Genomic DNA, 18219 nt, shown 5'->3' with positions numbered 1-18219 from the left:
CGAATCCCTGTTGCACCGAACATGCTGACCGTTTCAGCCGTGGGGGCGTTATACTGATATGGTCAATCCCACTATTTGTTGGTAAAAGAGTAGCCCAAGAGTTGGCGGTGGGAGGTGATGACTAGTTTCCTTCCCTATAATGATTCACTGCTAAATTGAGAATGGTTAGAGCAGATACCCCTCCTATAGAACCTGTTTTACAAAATATACTCATGTCAGGATGGCCGAGCGGTCTAAGGCGCCAGACTCAAGGTTCTTCCTTCCACTGTTGAAGTGGGTGTGTGTATTCTGGTCTCCGTATGGAGGCGTGGGTTCGAATCCCACTTCTGACAAACTCTTTTTCCACTCGAATTACATGGCAAAACAGCGTAAACTACTTAAAAAACAAGACAAGATATTTAAAGACCACCTAGATAACACGCCATGACCCAGACTTGAACAGACACTTCAACAAAAGCACATATATGCCAAAATTCCCAGTAAACACATTAATAAAACAATAGACTGGAGCACTCTGCAACTGATAAAAAAGATAACAGTAATGGAAGTACAAACAACCATCAAAAACACAAAAAACAAAGCTCTTGGAGAAGATCGTATACAAGCCATTCTCTTAAAACATGGTATTCAGAAATTATATGATCATCTAACAGCCTTATTTAACTTATCATTATTAGCTGGATATATCTCTTTTTTTCTCGGAAGGAAGCAGTAATATTAACGTTCCAGAAAAAAACATATTGTTATTGTATACACAACAAAAGAGGGTACGACTGTAACAAAATCTAAGGGTTCTATTCTCCCTAAGAAAATAGACTCGGCATGGCCAGGTGGTTAAGGCACTCGGCTCATAATCCAAAGATCGCGGGGGCATTTTAATGGGACGGTCTATCCCACTATTCATTGGTAAAAGAGTAGCCCAAGAATTGACAATGGGTGGTGATGACTAGCTGCCTTCCCTCTAGTCTTACACTACTAAATTAGGGACGGCTAGCGCAGATAGCCCTCGTGCAGCTTTGTGCGAAATTCAAACCAAACCAAATCGCGTAAAAGATATTTATATATATACATTCATGTGCCACCTATAAAATTAATAGTAACGGAAGTACTAACAGCTATCATAAACACAAAAAGCAAAGCTCCTGAAGAAGATGGTATACAAGCTAAAACATGGTACTCTGAAACTATATGAAGACCATACAGCTTTATTTAACATATTATTATTATTTGTTGGATATATCCAAGTTTCTTGGAAGGAAGAAGTAATATTAACGTTCTAGAAAAAAGGAGCCAGCAAATAAACCAAACAATTACCACCCAAATAGTCTAACCAGTTGTATCGGCAACATTTTGAAAAAAATAATTAGTAACCGACTATCTATATACTTGGAAGTAAATTCAAAATTACTCGAAATTCAAAACGGCTACATTTTTAAGATTAACTTATGATACCAAATTAACGTGGATACAGCGTACAAACTATATCCTGACTAGAATTTGGTAAAGAGAAGATTATGGAAGATTCTTTCAGGTAATAATTTACAAAACATACATTACACCTGTAATATAATATCCTGCCTGGATAAACATAACACACAAACATTTATAGAAACTACAAAAAATACAAAATTCAATCTTAAAATACCACGTAGTTCTTCATACACATTAATGCACAAAAATACAAACACAGAAACAATATCTGTAAGACTTGCATAATGCACTAAATTATTTTAATAAAAAGTAGCATAAAATGAATTATTGTGTGATCTTGACAGATACTACGTGTATGATGAACATAGTCCTAAGTACCTCTCTTCTATAAATATATCATCATCATCATTCACCATTTGATTGCGGATTCTTCAACAGATATTTAAGTGAGTAGGTTGTTAGCCCACTGCACCGAGCCGTCCATAATTTAGTAGTGTAAGACTAGAGGGAAGACAGCTAGTCATCACCACCCACCGCCAACTCTTGGGCTACTCTTTTACCAACGAATTGTGGGATTGACCGTCACATTATGACGCCCCCACGGCTGAGAGGGCGAGCATGTTTGGCGCAAACCCGCGACTCTCGGATTACGAGTCGCACGCCTTACGCGCTTGGCCATGCCGGACCCTATAAATATATATTTAAGAAATATAAAACAAGTTGGCCACCACGCACTAGACGCTTAAAACTAGTTGTATATTATTTTCCTTCTTGTGTCCTTTCTTTTCGTTTATTTTATTATTATTTTCATTATTTATTATTATAATTTCATTTTTCCGATAAATATATATGAAAAAAAGAGAAAATATATATGTAAAATTAAAAATAACAACCAAAAACGAATAGAAATACTGAAAACAAGATAAAAATCGAATACAAATAAAAAAAAATGGATAAAAAAGGGCAACTCAAGACAATACATGAACATCGCCCTGAAAAGGGCCGGAATACTGTGGGATACTCTGGCCCAAATACCCACAAAGAAGAATCGAAGGGAAAATGTACTTCTCAATGATTTCACAAGAAGAAACGAGAGAGACTTGGAAGAACCAACGTTGGAATGTGTTTAATCTTAAAGCTGTTGAAGAAGGTCAGAAGCTACGATACCTGTTTTGCAAACATAGTTTTGAAACTATTTTTGTACCACTTACTTCTGAATCTACAACTTTGTTATTAACGGAAATTTTTAACATCTCAAAGAAACAAGTGAGCTCAAGTGAATATTTCAAACACAACAGTGATACATACCCATTTGAGGGACAACTGATTCGATTTCTCGCGTTAAGCATAGCAGATATACCAAAGTGGTTTTGCTTTAAAACAAACAAACAAGCGAAACAGTAATGCAACGTCCTGTAAAAGCTGCAAGCCATTCTCACTTACTATGTATATACAGTATTTTTCGAAATGCTGTTTACCTTTAACTGTGTGTGTCTTATCAATCATGCTGCATCCCGTGGATCAAATGCGTGAAATGTAAGTTCGCCAGTATGCGCTTTCACTGATAGTGGCTTGCCAGAAAAGTGTCTTAAAACTTGGCTTCGCTGGTCAGAGAAAGAAATAGAAAATTAAGTTAACACCATGGCAAATGTTAATTTCAGATTCTCTAGGGGATATTCAGCTTTGTTGAGCGTTTTGAGACTTTTTGCATGGAACTGGTTGTTTCGTGATATCTTCGCACCATTTGGTATTATTAATATAAAGAAAAGATAATGTTTTGTTACATAATTACTTAAACAACGTCTTTATCTTGCAAGTATAATGACTAAAGAGGTTGAATGTGTTACCAAGTATTGGTAGAGCTTGAAGTGATCCAGGCTAAAAGTTATACCCACTTTCAAACTTCAAATAAAAATACTTCTCTCAACTTAAAATTATTCCCCCTTCTCCAAGTGACTCAGCGACAAGTCTGAAGGCTTTTAAAGTTAAAAGTCGGGTTTCGATACCCACCTGGATATAACACAGCCCATTCTATTGGCTTGTGTTTAACAGTAAATACACAAACTAAACTTAATGGAGGGTTATAAATCTTTCCTGAGACTACAACCTTGATGTAAGTCTTCATCACTGCTATAAGTTTCTTCCAAGGAGCTTGTCACGTTTTCCCATTAGTACATACAGTGTACATGTAAATCATGTGATTTACATTGGCATCATTTCATCAGACACCTTCATTTGCGTCACCTAAGAAAGGAATTCGTTTTGTTTTTAAAAGACACATGATAAATTTATAGGTTGAAGCACGTCGTCAGCTGACTTCCTACCAATGCATCAAATAATATTGTTAATGACTCATTCCAAATCAGAGTTTAATATGTAACACAAGTTTTAATCCTGGATAGTATGTTTTTCTTAACTGCTTATGTTGTAAAAGTAGAGAAAATGGCCATTATTCCCTTCAAACTTTGGTTTTGTTATCCTGGATAATTAAATTTAGAAATTAATCTATTTTCTATGTGAAAACAAGCAAATTTGCTCATTTTCATTTAAATAAGGTCTGAATAAAACAACATGTGAATCGAGATTTAAATGTATACAAGATCTACTAAAGTTATACAGAAATGAACAAAAATGTTTAGAAGTGTGTAGTTTTTCGAGATTTGAGACTGTAATGTGAATCACTTTCATGTATCAGCCCCAAAATATAGTCTCTCATCATGTTTTCGTTATACGCTCCCAGGTCACAAAAGCAAAGTTTGAAGAGAAAAATAGGTCTTTTTTTTCATGCACTTTAGGCATAAGCAATTGGAAAATTACGCTTTCTGCCCAGGGACAAGAAAAAGTAAAAATTTTGTTACACAGTGTAATCGGTACTTTTAATAAGTTGGTACAAAGTGTTATTGGCAGATTGTCTATGGCTCTTTTAATCTGTAAAAAGAGAACTCGTTTCAACTCATTGTTATTATTTGTATCAGACGAATCTAAGAATATGAAAACAAATTTCCCAGCATACTTCATTGGTGAATCAGAAATCCAGACTAGGATTTAATTGATTTGAAATAAGGTGTTGGTTTACGAAGGTAATCTACACCATATTTCCTGATCACGAGAAACCTACTTGAAATAAAAATGTATCTCAAAACAACTGGTATGGGTATAACACTTATTGATGAGGAGAGAACAAAGAGGTTAACCATAAGAAGACCTTGGAAGGTCGAAACGTTGTTCTCTGCTTATCAGTAAAAGTGTTAATACCCATACCAACCGTTCTGAGACACCATACGATATTTGTTACCAATACAGCTCAACTTGCTTGAGAAACCACATCCACTGATGGTACGAAATGTTAATAGATTTCTCCACGCATCCTCTGCCAGAACTCAGACAAAATTAATAATTAACTTCAGGACATACAGGAATAAGTTTGGTGAATATATCTATGTTAGAGCTGATAACTGGTTTGGAACAAATGAAAAGCTGGCATCCTGAAGGCGAAGCATCATCTGTATGTCTGCTTCTTTCTGAGTCGAATATAGTTGACTCACAGCATCGTCATAATCAATCTTAGTTGTCCGTTTACCAATATCTACATATTTATGCTTCATCTATCAGTTTGCCTTTACTTAATGTCGTAACTACCAACTGATTAATCAAGAAACTTTGCTATGACTCCAAATGTTTGTATTTTAGGTGGTTTGCCAATAACTTCTGCCAATGCAATGACTTGTTTAAGTAAAGGCTGGCAGTGGAGATTCCGTTATAAAATTTAAACTAAGACACCTTTGTTGAAAGGCAGAAATCTTCGTAAAAAATCTGCCAAAGATAGAGGAACAGTTAAAGAAACAGGATGTTACCAAGACTGATCTTTTCTACTAACTACATCAGTTGTAATTGTATAAGATCTTTCAAACCTTGACACATTTTACCTTTTGAGTTTTATTTGTGAAATGATTTAAACATCTTGTTGTTATTCCTGGAATGGTTTCATATACGTTAATATTTTCTAAGGTGCAGCAATCATCTACAGAAGATATTACAACCTGGATGTTGCTAACTCTGAAGAGGATGCTGTTGATTAAAAAATATTAAACATTGGATGGGAATAACCTTAACGATATCCTGAAGGAAATGGATCTAGGTGTAATAGTTGAACAGTTTCTTAAGCCATCCAAGCAATGTGTTGCTGTTAGTAGTAAACCAAATACGATTCTTAGGTTGTATTCTGAGAAATGGTAAATACACGACTAAATCTGAGGAGGTTACAGTTTTATTGTAGAGGTCACTGGTTGGGCCAAATTTGGAGTATTACGTTCAGTCTTGGTCTTCTTACCTCAGGAAGAACATTGAACTGTTGGAAAGGATTCAGGGAAGAGTTACTAGAATGATACATGAGATGAAGGTGTTATCACAGAAGGATAGATTAAGTTATATAAAGGGAATATGATTGAGACGTTTAAGATTGTAGAGGGGATTGACAGAGTAATTGCATCATTTCTTTTCATATTTAACGGCGAGAATTATAGAACTATGGGACACAAATATAGATCTAGGTAAGGTAAAAGCCTTTTTTAGCTGAGGCAGTTTTATTTCCCTGTCAGAGTAGTTGGACTTTGGAATTGGTTGCCTTCGGATATTGGGCAATGAATTTAAGTGAGTTTAAGAGAAAGCTTTAATATTTTTCTTTTACTTATTTGACAGTCTTAGTTTAGTTTAGAGGACATGGCAGCCTTGATGGACCGATACTTCCCTTGTTGTCCCAAAAACTGTTATGTTATATCCTAATGATAGAATTACTTTTTCCTTTGCAGTTGAGTAGATAAGTTGTTATATCATAGGTGACAACATATCCTTTTGGAACACAATCTAGATCACTACCGTCTCTTTGTCTTCCTTTGTATATCATCTTAATCCGTTATTCTCATGAACAAAAATAGTGAATAGGATAATAGATATATTTAGACTAATAACACAACATTACTATCATTGCAACTCAGCATGAATTGGGTGGTTAGGATTATGAAATGTGTTATTCTCATGAACAAAAATAGTGAATATAATAATAGATATATTTAGCCTAATAACACAACATTACTATCATTGCAGCTGAGCATGAAGATTATGGTTAAGATTATGAAATCGAAATGTGTCTCACCATACACAATCGCTCTTTTAACTGTGGTGACGTTATAATGGTCTGGTCAATCTCACTATTTGTTGGTAAAAGAGTAGCCTAAGAGTTGACGGTGGGTGATGATGACTAACTGCTTTAATACTATCCTTTCAATGGTAAAGTAGGAAGGACTGGCTCAGATAGCTCTCTTGTAGATTTGCGCGAAATTTGGACTTAATCAAACCGTACTAAAACTGTACTTTGTTTATTTTCACTTCTTTCGGGCCTAAGAGTTTGATCTATGGTAGTGTTTGCTCTATATTATTGATTATTAGGTAATCAAGCGGGTGGATTTCTACCAGTCTAGATGACACACAAAATATTAACAATTTTGTTGAACAAACACTTGCTTGTCTTAGGTTCGTACAAATGCCGTAAACAGTTCCTCATAATGTTACAAGTCAATTACTAAGCTTTGTTAAAATGTTTTTATATTTTCATTTTTTTTTCCATGAAAGACAATAAGAAAACTGGCCACTTCATAAAATCAATGAATGGGACACAGTGGGATCTTGATTGTTTTTCTTATACTGAAGAGGAACACAACTCTCAGATTGAAAATACAAACCATGAAGAAATAATAATTGTGACCCGGCATGGCAAGGTGGATTAAAGCGTTCGACTCGTAATGTGAGGGTTGCGGGTTCGAATCCCTGTTGCACCGAACATGCTGACCGTTTCAGCCGTGGGGGCGTTATACTGACATGGTAAATCCCACTATTTGTTTGTAAAAGAGTAGCCCAAAAGTTGGCGGTGGGAGGTGATGACTAGTTTCCTTCCCTATAATGATTCACTGCTAAATTGAGAATGGTTAGAGCAGATACCCCTCCTATAGAACCTGTTTTACAAAATATACTCATGTCAGGATGGCCGAGCGGTCTAAGGCGCCAGACTCAAGGTTCTTCCTTCCACTGTTGAAGTGGGTGTGTGTATTCTGGTCTCCGTATGGAGGCGTGGGTTCGAATCCCACTTCTGACAAACTCTTTTTCCACTCGAATTACATGGCAAAACAGCGTAAACTACTTAAAAAACAAGACAAGATATTTAAAGACCACCTAGATAACACGCCATGACCCAGACTTGAACAGACACTTCAACAAAAGCACATATATGCCAAAATTCCCAGTAAACACATTAATAAAACCATAGAAAACAATAGACTGGAGCACTCTGCAACTGATAAAAAAAGATAACAGTAATGGAAGTACAAACAACCATCAAAAACACAAAAAACAAAGCTCTTGGAGAAGATCGTATACAAGCCATTCTCTTAAAACATGGTATTCAGAAATTATATGATCATCTAACAGCCTTATTTAACTTATCATTATTAGCTGGATATATCTCTTTTTCTCGGAAGGAAGCAGTAATATTAATGTTCCAGAAAAAAACATATTGTTATTGTATACACAACAAAAGAGGGTACGACTGTAACAAAATCTAAGGGTTCTATTCTCCCTAAGAAAATAGACTCGGCATGGCCAGGTGGTTAAGGCACTCGGCTCATAATCCAAAGATCGCGGGGGGCATTTTAATGGGACGGTCTATCCCACTATTCATTGGTAAAAGAGTAGCCCAAGAATTGACAATGGGTGGTGATGACTAGCTGCCTTCCCTCTAGTCTTACACTACTAAATTAGGGACGGCTAGCGCAGATAGCCCTCGTGCAGCTTTGTGCGAAATTCAAACCAAACCAAATCGCGTAAAAGATATTTATATATATACATTCATGTGCCACCTATAAAATTAATAGTAACGGAAGTACTAACAGCTATCATAAACACAAAAAACAAAGCTCCTGAAGAAGATGGTATACAAGCTAAAACATGGTACTGAGAAACTATATGAACACCATACAGCTTTATTTAACATATTATTATTATTTGTTGGATATATCCAAGTTTCTTGGAAGGAAGAAGTAATATTAACGTTCTAGAAAAAGGAAAGCCAGCAAATAAACCAAACAATTACCACCCAAATAGTCTAACCAGTTGTATCGGCAACATTTTGAAAAAAATAATTAGTAACCGACTATCTATATACTTGGAAGTAAATTCAAAATTACTCGAAATTCAAAACGGCTACATTTTTAAGATTAACTTATGATACCAAATTAACGTGGATACAGCGTACAAACTATATCCTGACTAGAATTTGGTAAAGAGAAGATTATGGAAGATTCTTTCAGGTAATAATTTACAAAACATACATTACACCTGTAATATAATATCCTGCCTGGATAAACATAACACACAAACATTTATAGAAACTACAAAAATACAAAATTCAATCTTAAAATACCACGTAGTTCTTCATACACATTAATGCACAAGAATACAAACACAGAAACAATATCTGTAAGACTTGCATAATGCACTAAATTATTTTAATAAAAGTAGCATAAAATGAATTATTGTGTGATCTTGACAGATACTACGTGTATGATGAACATAGTCCTAAGTACCTCTCTTCTATAAATATATCATCATCATCATTCACCATTTGATTGCGGATTCTTCAACAGATATTTAAGTGAGTAGGTTGTTAGCCCACTGCACCGAGCCGTCCATAATTTAGTAGTGTAAGACTAGAGGAAGACAGCTAGTCATCACCACCCACCGCCAACTCTTGGGCTACTCTTTTACCAACGAATTGTGGGATTGACCGTCACATTATGACGCCCCACGGCTGAGAGGGCGAGCATGTTTGGCGCAAACCCGCGACTCTCGGATTACGAGTCGCACGCCTTACGCGCTTGGCCATGCCGGACCCTATAAATATATATTTAAGAAATATAAAACAAGTTGGCCACCACGCACTAGACGCTTAAAACGAGTTGTATATTATTTTCCTTCTTGTTTTCTTTCTTTTCTTTTCGTTTATTATTATTTTCATTATTTATTATTATTATTTCATTTTACGATAAATATATATGAAAAAAAGAGAAAATATATATGTAAAAGTAAAAAAACAACCAAAAAACGAATAGAAATACTGAAAACAAGATAAAATCGAATAAAAATTTGAAAAAAATGGATAAAAAAGGCAAATCAAGACAATACATGAACATTGCCCTGAAAGGGCCGGAATACTGTGGGATACTCTGGCCCAAATACCTACAAAGAAGAATCGAAGCGAAAATGCACTTCTCAATGATTTCACAAGAAGAAACGAGAGAGACTTGGAAGAACCAACGTTGGAATGTGTTTAATCTTAAAGCTGTTGAAGAAGGTCAGAAGCTACGATACCTGTTTTGCAAACATAGTTTTGAAACTATTTTTGTACCACTTACTTCTGAATCTACAACTTTGTTATTAACGGGAATTTTTAACATCTCAAAGAAACAAGTGAGCTCAAGTGAATATTTCAAACACAACAGTGATACATACCCATTTGAGGGACAACTGATTCGATTTCTCGCGTTAAGCATAGCAGATATACCAAAGTGGTTTTGCTTTAAAACAAACAAACAAGCGAAACAGTAATGCAACGTCCTGTAAAAGCTGCAAGCCATTCTCACTTACTATGTATATACAGTATTTTTCGAAATGCTGTTTACCTTTAACTGTGTGTGTCTTATCAATCATGCTGCATCCCGTGGATCAAATGCGTGAAATGTAAGTTCGCCAGTATGCGCTTTCACTGATAGTGGCTTGCCAGAAAAGTGTCTTAAAACTTGGCTTCGCTGGTCAGAGAAAGAAATAGAAAATTAAGTTAACACCATGGCAAATGTTAATTTCAGATTCTCTAGGGGATATTCAGCTTTGTTGAGCGTTTTGAGACTTTTTGCATGGAACTGGTTGTTTCGTGATATCTTCGCACCATTTGGTATTATTAATATAAAGAAAAGATAATGTTTTGTTACATAATTACTTAAACAACGTCTTTATCTTGCAAGTATAATGACTAAAGAGGTTGAATGTGTTACCAAGTATTGGTAGAGCTTGAAGTGATCCAGGCTAAAAGTTATACCCACTTTCAAACTTCAAATAAAAATACTTCTCTCAACTTAAAATTATTCCCCCTTCTCCAAGTGACTCAGCGACAAGTCTGAAGGCTTTTAAAGTTAAAGTCGGGTTTCGATACCCACCTGGATATAACACAGCCCATTCTATTGGCTTGTGTTTAACAGTAAATACACAAACTAAACTTAATGGAGGGTTATAAATCTTTCCTGAGACTACAACCTTGATGTAAGTCTTCATCACTGCTATAAGTTTCTTCCAAGGAGCTTGTCACGTTTTCCCATTAGTACATACAGTGTACATGTAAATCATGTGATTTACATTGGCATCATTCATCAGACACCTTCATTTGCGTCACCTAAGAAAGGAATTCGTTTTGTTTTTAAAAGACACATGATAAATTTATAGGTTGAAGCACGTCGTCAGCTGACTTCCTACCAATGCATCAAATAATATTGTTAATGACTCATTCCAAATCAGAGTTTAATATGTAACACAAGTTTTAATCCTGGATAGTATGTTTTCTTAACTGCTTATGTTGTAAAAGTAGAGAAAATGGCCATTATTCCCTTCAAACTTTGGTTTTGTTATCCTGGATAATTAAATTTAGAAATTAATCTATTTTCTATGTGAAAACAAGCAAATTTGCTCATTTTCATTTAAATAAGGTCTGAATAAAACAACATGTGAATCGAGATTTAAATGTATACAAGATCTACTAAAGTTATACAGAAATGAACAAAATGTTTAGAAGTGTGTAGTTTTCGAGATTTGAGACTGTAATGTGAATCACTTTCATGTATCAGCCCCAAAATATAGTCTCTCATCATGTTTTCGTTATACGCTCCCAGGTCACAAAAGCAAAGTTTGAAGAGAAAAATAGGTCTTTTTTTTCATGCACTTTAGGCATAAGCAATTGGAAAATTACGCTTTCTGCCCAGGGACAAGAAAAAAAGTAAAAATTTTGTTACACAGTGTAATCGGTACTTTTAATAAGTTGGTACAAAGTGTTATTGGCAGATTGTCTATGGCTCTTTTAATCTGTAAAAGAGAACTCGTTTCAACTCATTGTTATTATTTGTATCAGACGAATCTAAGAATATGAAAACAAATTTCCCAGCATACTTCATTGGTGAATCAGAAATCCAGACTAGGATTTAATTGATTTGAAATAAGGTGTTGGTTTACGAAGGTAATCTACACCATATTTCCTGATCACGAAAACCTACTTGAAATAAAATGTATCTCAAAACAACTGGTATGGGTATAACACTTATTGATGAGGAGAGAACAAAGAGGTTAACCATAAGAAGACCTTGGAAGGTCGAAACGTTGTTCTCTGCTTATCAGTAAAAGTGTTAATACCCATACCAACCGTTCTGAGACACCATACGATATTTGTTACCAATACAGCTCAACTTGCTTGAGAAACCACATCCACTGATGGTACGAAATGTTAATAGATTTCTCCACGCATCCTCTGCCAGAACTCAGACAAAATTAATAATTAACTTCAGGACATACAGGAATAAGTTTGGTGAATATATCTATGTTAGAGCTGATAACTGGTTTGGAACAAATGAAAAGCTGGCATCCTGAAGGCGAAGCATCATCTGTATGTCTGCTTCTTTCTGAGTCGAATATAGTTGACTCACAGCATCGTCATAATCAATCTTAGTTGTCCGTTTACCAATATCTACATATTTATGCTTCATCTATCAGTTTGCCTTTACTTAATGTCGTAACTACCAACTGATTAATCAAGAAACTTTGCTATGACTCCAAATGTTTGTATTTTAGGTGGTTTGCCAATAACTTCTGCCAATGCAATGACTTGTTTAAGTAAAGGCTGGCAGTGGAGATTCCGTTATAAAATTTAAACTAAGACACCTTTGTTGAAAGGCAGAAATCTTCGTAAAAAATCTGCCAAAGATAGAGGAACAGTTAAAGAAACAGGATGTTACCAAGACTGATCTTTTCTACTAACTACATCAGTTGTAATTGTATAAGATCTTTCAAACCTTGACACATTTTACCTTTTGAGTTTTATTTGTGAAATGATTTAAACATCTTGTTGTTATTCCTGGAATGGTTTCATATACGTTAATATTTTCTAAGGTGCAGCAATCATCTACAGAAGATATTACAACCTGGATGTTGCTAACTCTGAAGAGGATGCTGTTGATTAAAAAATATTAAACATTGGATGGGAATAACCTTAACGATATCCTGAAGGAAATGGATCTAGGTGTAATAGTTGAACAGTTTCTTAAGCCATCCAAGCAATGTGTTGCTGTTAGTAGTAAACCAAATACGATTCTTAGGTTGTATTCTGAGAAATGGTAAATACACGACTAAATCTGAGGAGGTTACAGTTTTATTGTAGAGGTCACTGGTTGGGCCAAATTTGGAGTATTACGTTCAGTCTTGGTCTTCTTACCTCAGGAAGAACATTGAACTGTTGGAAAGGATTCAGGGAAGAGTTACTAGAATGATACATGAGATGAAGGTGTTATCACAGAAGGATAGATTAAGTTATATAAAGGGAATATGATTGAGACGTTTAAGATTGTAGAGGGGATTGACAGAGTAATTGCATCATTTCTTTTCATATTTAACGGCGAGAATTATAGAACTATGGGACACAAATATAGATCTAGGTAAGGTAAAAGCCTTTTTTAGCTGAGGCAGTTTTATTTCCCTGTCAGAGTAGTTGGACTTTGGAATTGGTTGCCTTCGGATATTGGGCAATGAATTTAAGTGAGTTTAAGAGAAAGCTTTAATATTTTTCTTTTACTTATTTGACAGTCTTAGTTTAGTTTAGAGGACATGGCAGCCTTGATGGACCGATACTTCCCTTGTTGTCCCAAAAACTGTTATGTTATATCCTAATGATAGAATTACTTTTCCGTTGCAGTTGAGTAGATAAGTTGTTATATCATAGGTGACAACATATCCTTTTGGAACACAATCTAGATCACTACCGTCTCTTTGTCTTCCTTTGTATATCATCTTAATCCGTTATTCTCATGAACAAAAATAGTGAATAGGATAATAGATATATTTAGACTAATAACACAACATTACTATCATTGCAACTCAGCATGAATTGGGTGGTTAGGATTATGAAATGTGTTATTCTCATGAACAAAAATAGTGAATATAATAATAGATATATTTAGCCTAATAACACAACATTACTATCATTGCAGCTGAGCATGAAGATTATGGTTAAGATTATGAAATCGAAATGTGTCTCACCATACACAATCGCTCTTTTAACTGTGGTGACGTTATAATGGTCTGGTCAATCTCACTATTTGTTGGTAAAAGAGTAGCCTAAGAGTTGACGGTGGGTGATGATGACTAACTGCTTTAATACTATCCTTTCAATGGTAAAGTAGGAAGGACTGGCTCAGATAGCTCTCTTGTAGATTTGCGCGAAATTTGGACTTAATCAAACCGTACTAAAACTGTACTTTGTTTATTTTCACTTCTTTCGGGCCTAAGAGTTTGATCTATGGTAGTGTTTGCTCTATATTATTGATTATTAGGTAATCAAGCGGGTGGATTTCTACCAGTCTAGATGACACACAAAATATTAACAATTTTGTTGAACAAACACTTGCTTGTCTTAGGTTCGTACAAATGCCGTAAACAGTTCCTCATAATGTTACAAGTCAATTACTAAGCTTTGTTAAAATGTTTTATATTTTCATTTTTTTTCCATGAAAGACAATAAGAAAACTGGCCACTTCATAAAATCAATGAATGGGACACAGTGGGATCTTGATTGTTTTTCTTATACTGAAGAGGAACACAACTCTCAGATTGAAAATACAAACCATGAAGAAATAATAATTGTGACCCGGCATGGCAAGGTGGATTAAAGCGTTCGACTCGTAATGTGAGGGTTGCGGGTTCGAATCCCTGTTGCACCGAACATGCTGACCGTTTCAGCCGTGGGGCGTTATACTGACATGGTAAATCCCACTATTTGTTGGTAAAAGAGTAGCCCAAAAGTTGGCGGTGGGAGGTGATGACTAGTTTCCTTCCCTATAATGATTCACTGCTAAATTGAGAATGGTTAGAGCAGATACCCCTCCTATAGAACCTGTTTTACAAAATATACTCATGTCAGGATGGCCGAGCGGTCTAAGGCGCCAGACTCAAGGTTCTTCCTTCCACTGTTGAAGTGGGTGTGTGTATTCTGGTCTCCGTATGGAGGCGTGGGTTCGAATCCCACTTCTGACAAACTCTTTTCCACTCGAATTACATGGCAAAACAGCGTAAACTACTTAAAACACAAGACAAGATATTTAAAGACCACCTAGATAACACGCCATGACCCAGACTTGAACAGACACTTCAACAAAAGCACATATATGCCAAAATTCCCAGTAAACACATTAATAAAACCATAGAAAACAATAGACTGGAGCACTCTGCAACTGATAAAAAAAGATAACAGTAATGGAAGTACAAACAACCATCAAAACACAAAAACAAAGCTCTTGGAGAAGATCGTATACAAGCCATTCTCTTAAAACATGGTATTCAGAAATTATATGATCATCTAACAGCCTTATTTAACTTATCATTATTAGCTGGATATATCTCTTTTTCTCGGAAGGAAGCAGTAATATTAATGTTCCAGAAAAAAAAACATATTGTTATTGTATACACAACAAAAGAGGGTACGACTGTAACAAAATCTAAGGGTTCTATTCTCCCTAAGAAAATAGACTCGGCATGGCCAGGTGGTTAAGGCACTCGGCTCATAATCCAAAGATCGCGGGGGCATTTTAATGGGACGGTCTATCCCACTATTCATTGTTAAAGAGTAGCCCAGAATTGACAATGGGTGGTGATGACTAGCTGCCTTCCCTCTAGTCTTACACTACTAAATTAGGGACGGCTAGCGCAGATAGCCCTCGTGCAGCTTTGTGCGAAATTCAAACCAAACCAAATCGCGTAAAGATATTTATATATATACATTCATGTGCCACCTATAAAATTAATAGTAACGGAAGTACTAACAGCTATCATAAACACAAAAAACAAAGCTCCTGAAGAAGATGGTATACAAGCTAAAACATGGTACTCAGAAACTATATGAACACCATACAGCTTTATTTAACATATTATTATTATTTGTTGGATATATCCAAGTTTCTTGGAAGGAAGAAGTAATATTAACGTTCCAGAAAAAAAGGAAAGCCAGCAAATAAACCAAACAATTACCACCCAAATAGTCTAACCAGTTGTATCGGCAACATTTTGAAAAAAATAATTAGTAACCGACTATCTATATACTTGGAAGTAAATTCAAAATTACTCGAAATTCAAAACGGCTACATTTTTAAGATTAACTTATGATACCAAATTAACGTGGATACAGCGTACAAACTATATCCTGACTAGAATTTGGTAAAGAGAAGATTATGGAAGATTCTTTCAGGTAATAATTTACAAAACATACATTACACCTGTAATATAATATCCTGCCTGGATAAACATAACACACAAACATTTATAGAAACTACAAAAAATACAAAATTCAATCTTAAAATACCACGTAGTTCTTCATACACATTAATGCACAAGAATACAAACACAGAAACAATATCTGTAAGACTTGCATAATGCACTAAATTATTTTAATAAAAAAGTAGCATAAAAATGAATTATTGTGTGATCTTGACAGATACTACGTGTATGATGAACATAGTCCTAAGTACCTCTCTTCTATAAATATATCATCATCATCATTCACCATTTGATTGCGGATTCTTCAACAGATATTTAAGTGAGTAGGTTGTTAGCCCACTGCACCGAGCCGTCCATAATTTAGTAGTGTAAGACTAGAGGGAAGACAGCTAGTCATCACACCACCGCCAACTCTTGGGCTACTCTTTTACCAACGAATTGTGGGATTGACCGTCACATTATGACGCCCCCACGGCTGAGAGGGCGAGCATGTTTGGCGCAAACCCGCGACTCTCGGATTACGAGTCGCACGCCTTACGCGCTTGGCCATGCCGGACCCCTATAAATATATATTTAAGAAATATAAAACAAGTTGGCCACCACGCACTAGACGCTTAAAACTAGTTGTATATTATTTTCCTTCTTGTTTTCTTTCTTTTCTTTTCGTTTATTATTATTTTCATTATTTATTATTATTATTTCATTTTTACGATAAATATATGTGAAAAAAAGTAAAAGTAAAAAAAACAACCAAAAAACGAATAGAAATACTGAAAAAAAGATAAAAATCGAATAAAAAAATTTGAAAAAAAATGGATAAAAAAAGGGCAAATCAAGACAATACATGAACATTGCCCTGAAAGGAAGGACCGGAATACTGTTGGGATACTCTGGCCCAAATACCTACAAAAGAAGAATCGAAGCGAAAATGCACTTCTCAATGATTTCACAAGAAGAAACAGAGAGACTTGGAAGAACCAACGTTGGAATGGGTTTAATCTTAAAGCTGTTGAAGAAGGTCAGAAGCTACGATACCTGTTTTGCAAACATAGTTTTGAAACTATTTTTGTACCACTTACTTCTGAATCTACAACTTTGTTATTAACGGGAATTTTATAATATCTTAAAGAAACAAGTGAGCTCAAGTGAATATTTCAAACACAACAGTGATACATACCCATTTGAGGGACAACTGATTCGATTTCTCGCGTTAAGCATAGCAGATATACCAAAGTGGTTTTGCTTTAAAACAAACAAACAAGCGAAACAGTAATGCAACGTCCTGTAAAGCTGCAAGCCATTCTCACTTACTATGTATATACAGTATTTTTTTTCGAAATGCTGTTTACCTTTAACTGTGTGTGTCTTATCAATCATGCTGCATCCCGTGGATCAAATGCGTGAAATGTAAGTTCGCCAGTATGCGCTTTCACTGATAGTGGCTTGCCAGAAAAGTGTCTTAAAACTTGGCTTCGCTGGTCAGAGAAAGAAATAGAAAATTAAGTTAACACCATGGCAAATGTTAATTTCAGAATCTCTAGGGGATATTCAGCTTTGTTGAGCGTTTTGAGACTTTTTGCATGGAACTGGTTGTTTCGTGATATCTTCGCACCATTTGGTATTATTAATATAAAGAAAAGATAATGTTTTGTTACATAATTACTTAAACAACGTCTTTATCTTGCAAGTATAATGACTAAAGAGGTTAGATGTGTTACCAAGTATTGGTAGAGCTTGAAGTGATCAGGCTAAAAGTTATACCCACTCTCAAACTTCAAATAAAAAATACTTCTCTCAACTAAAATTATTCCCCTTCTCCAAGTGACTCAGCGACAAGTCTGAAGGCTTTTAAAGTTAAAAGTCGGGTTTCGATACCCACCTGGATATAACACAGCCATTCTATTGGCTTGTGTTTAACAATAAATATACAAACTAAAACTTAATGGAGGGTTATAAATCTTTCCTGAGACTACAACCTTGATGTAAGTCTTCATCACTGCTATAAGTTTCTTCCAAAGAACTTGTCACGTTTTCCATTAGTACATACAGTGTACATGTAAATCATGTGATTTATTGGCATCATTCATCAGACACCTTCATTTGCGTCACCTAAGAAAGGAATTCGTTTTGTTTTTAAAAGACACATGATAAATTTATAGGTTG

At 35.3% G+C, this 18219-nt stretch overlaps 3 non-coding genes across 3 annotated transcripts; all 3 read left to right on the top strand.

Annotated features, from left to right (window-relative positions):
- The first annotated feature begins 214 nt into the window (after window positions 1–214).
- TRNAL-CAA (transfer RNA leucine (anticodon CAA)) lies at window positions 215–332 on the top strand. The gene is made up of 2 exons: window positions 215–252; window positions 287–332. It is a non-coding gene; the product is annotated as a tRNA-Leu (tRNA).
- Window positions 333–7461: 7129 nt separating this feature from the next.
- Window positions 7462–7579, top strand: TRNAL-CAA (transfer RNA leucine (anticodon CAA)). Its single transcript has 2 exons — window positions 7462–7499; window positions 7534–7579. It is a non-coding gene; the product is annotated as a tRNA-Leu (tRNA).
- A 7123-nt stretch (window positions 7580–14702) lies between these two features.
- On the top strand, window positions 14703–14820 carry TRNAL-CAA (transfer RNA leucine (anticodon CAA)). Its single transcript has 2 exons — window positions 14703–14740; window positions 14775–14820. It is a non-coding gene; the product is annotated as a tRNA-Leu (tRNA).
- The last annotated feature ends 3399 nt before the right edge of the window (window positions 14821–18219 follow it).

This window comes from Tachypleus tridentatus, chromosome 8 (genome assembly GCF_004210375.1).
Source record: "Tachypleus tridentatus isolate NWPU-2018 chromosome 8, ASM421037v1, whole genome shotgun sequence".
In the NCBI taxonomy this organism is placed as follows: Eukaryota; Metazoa; Arthropoda; class Merostomata; order Xiphosura; family Limulidae; genus Tachypleus; species Tachypleus tridentatus.
The sequence above is the reverse complement of the archived record's forward strand: the minus strand, read 5'-3'. Positions and strand labels throughout refer to the sequence as shown.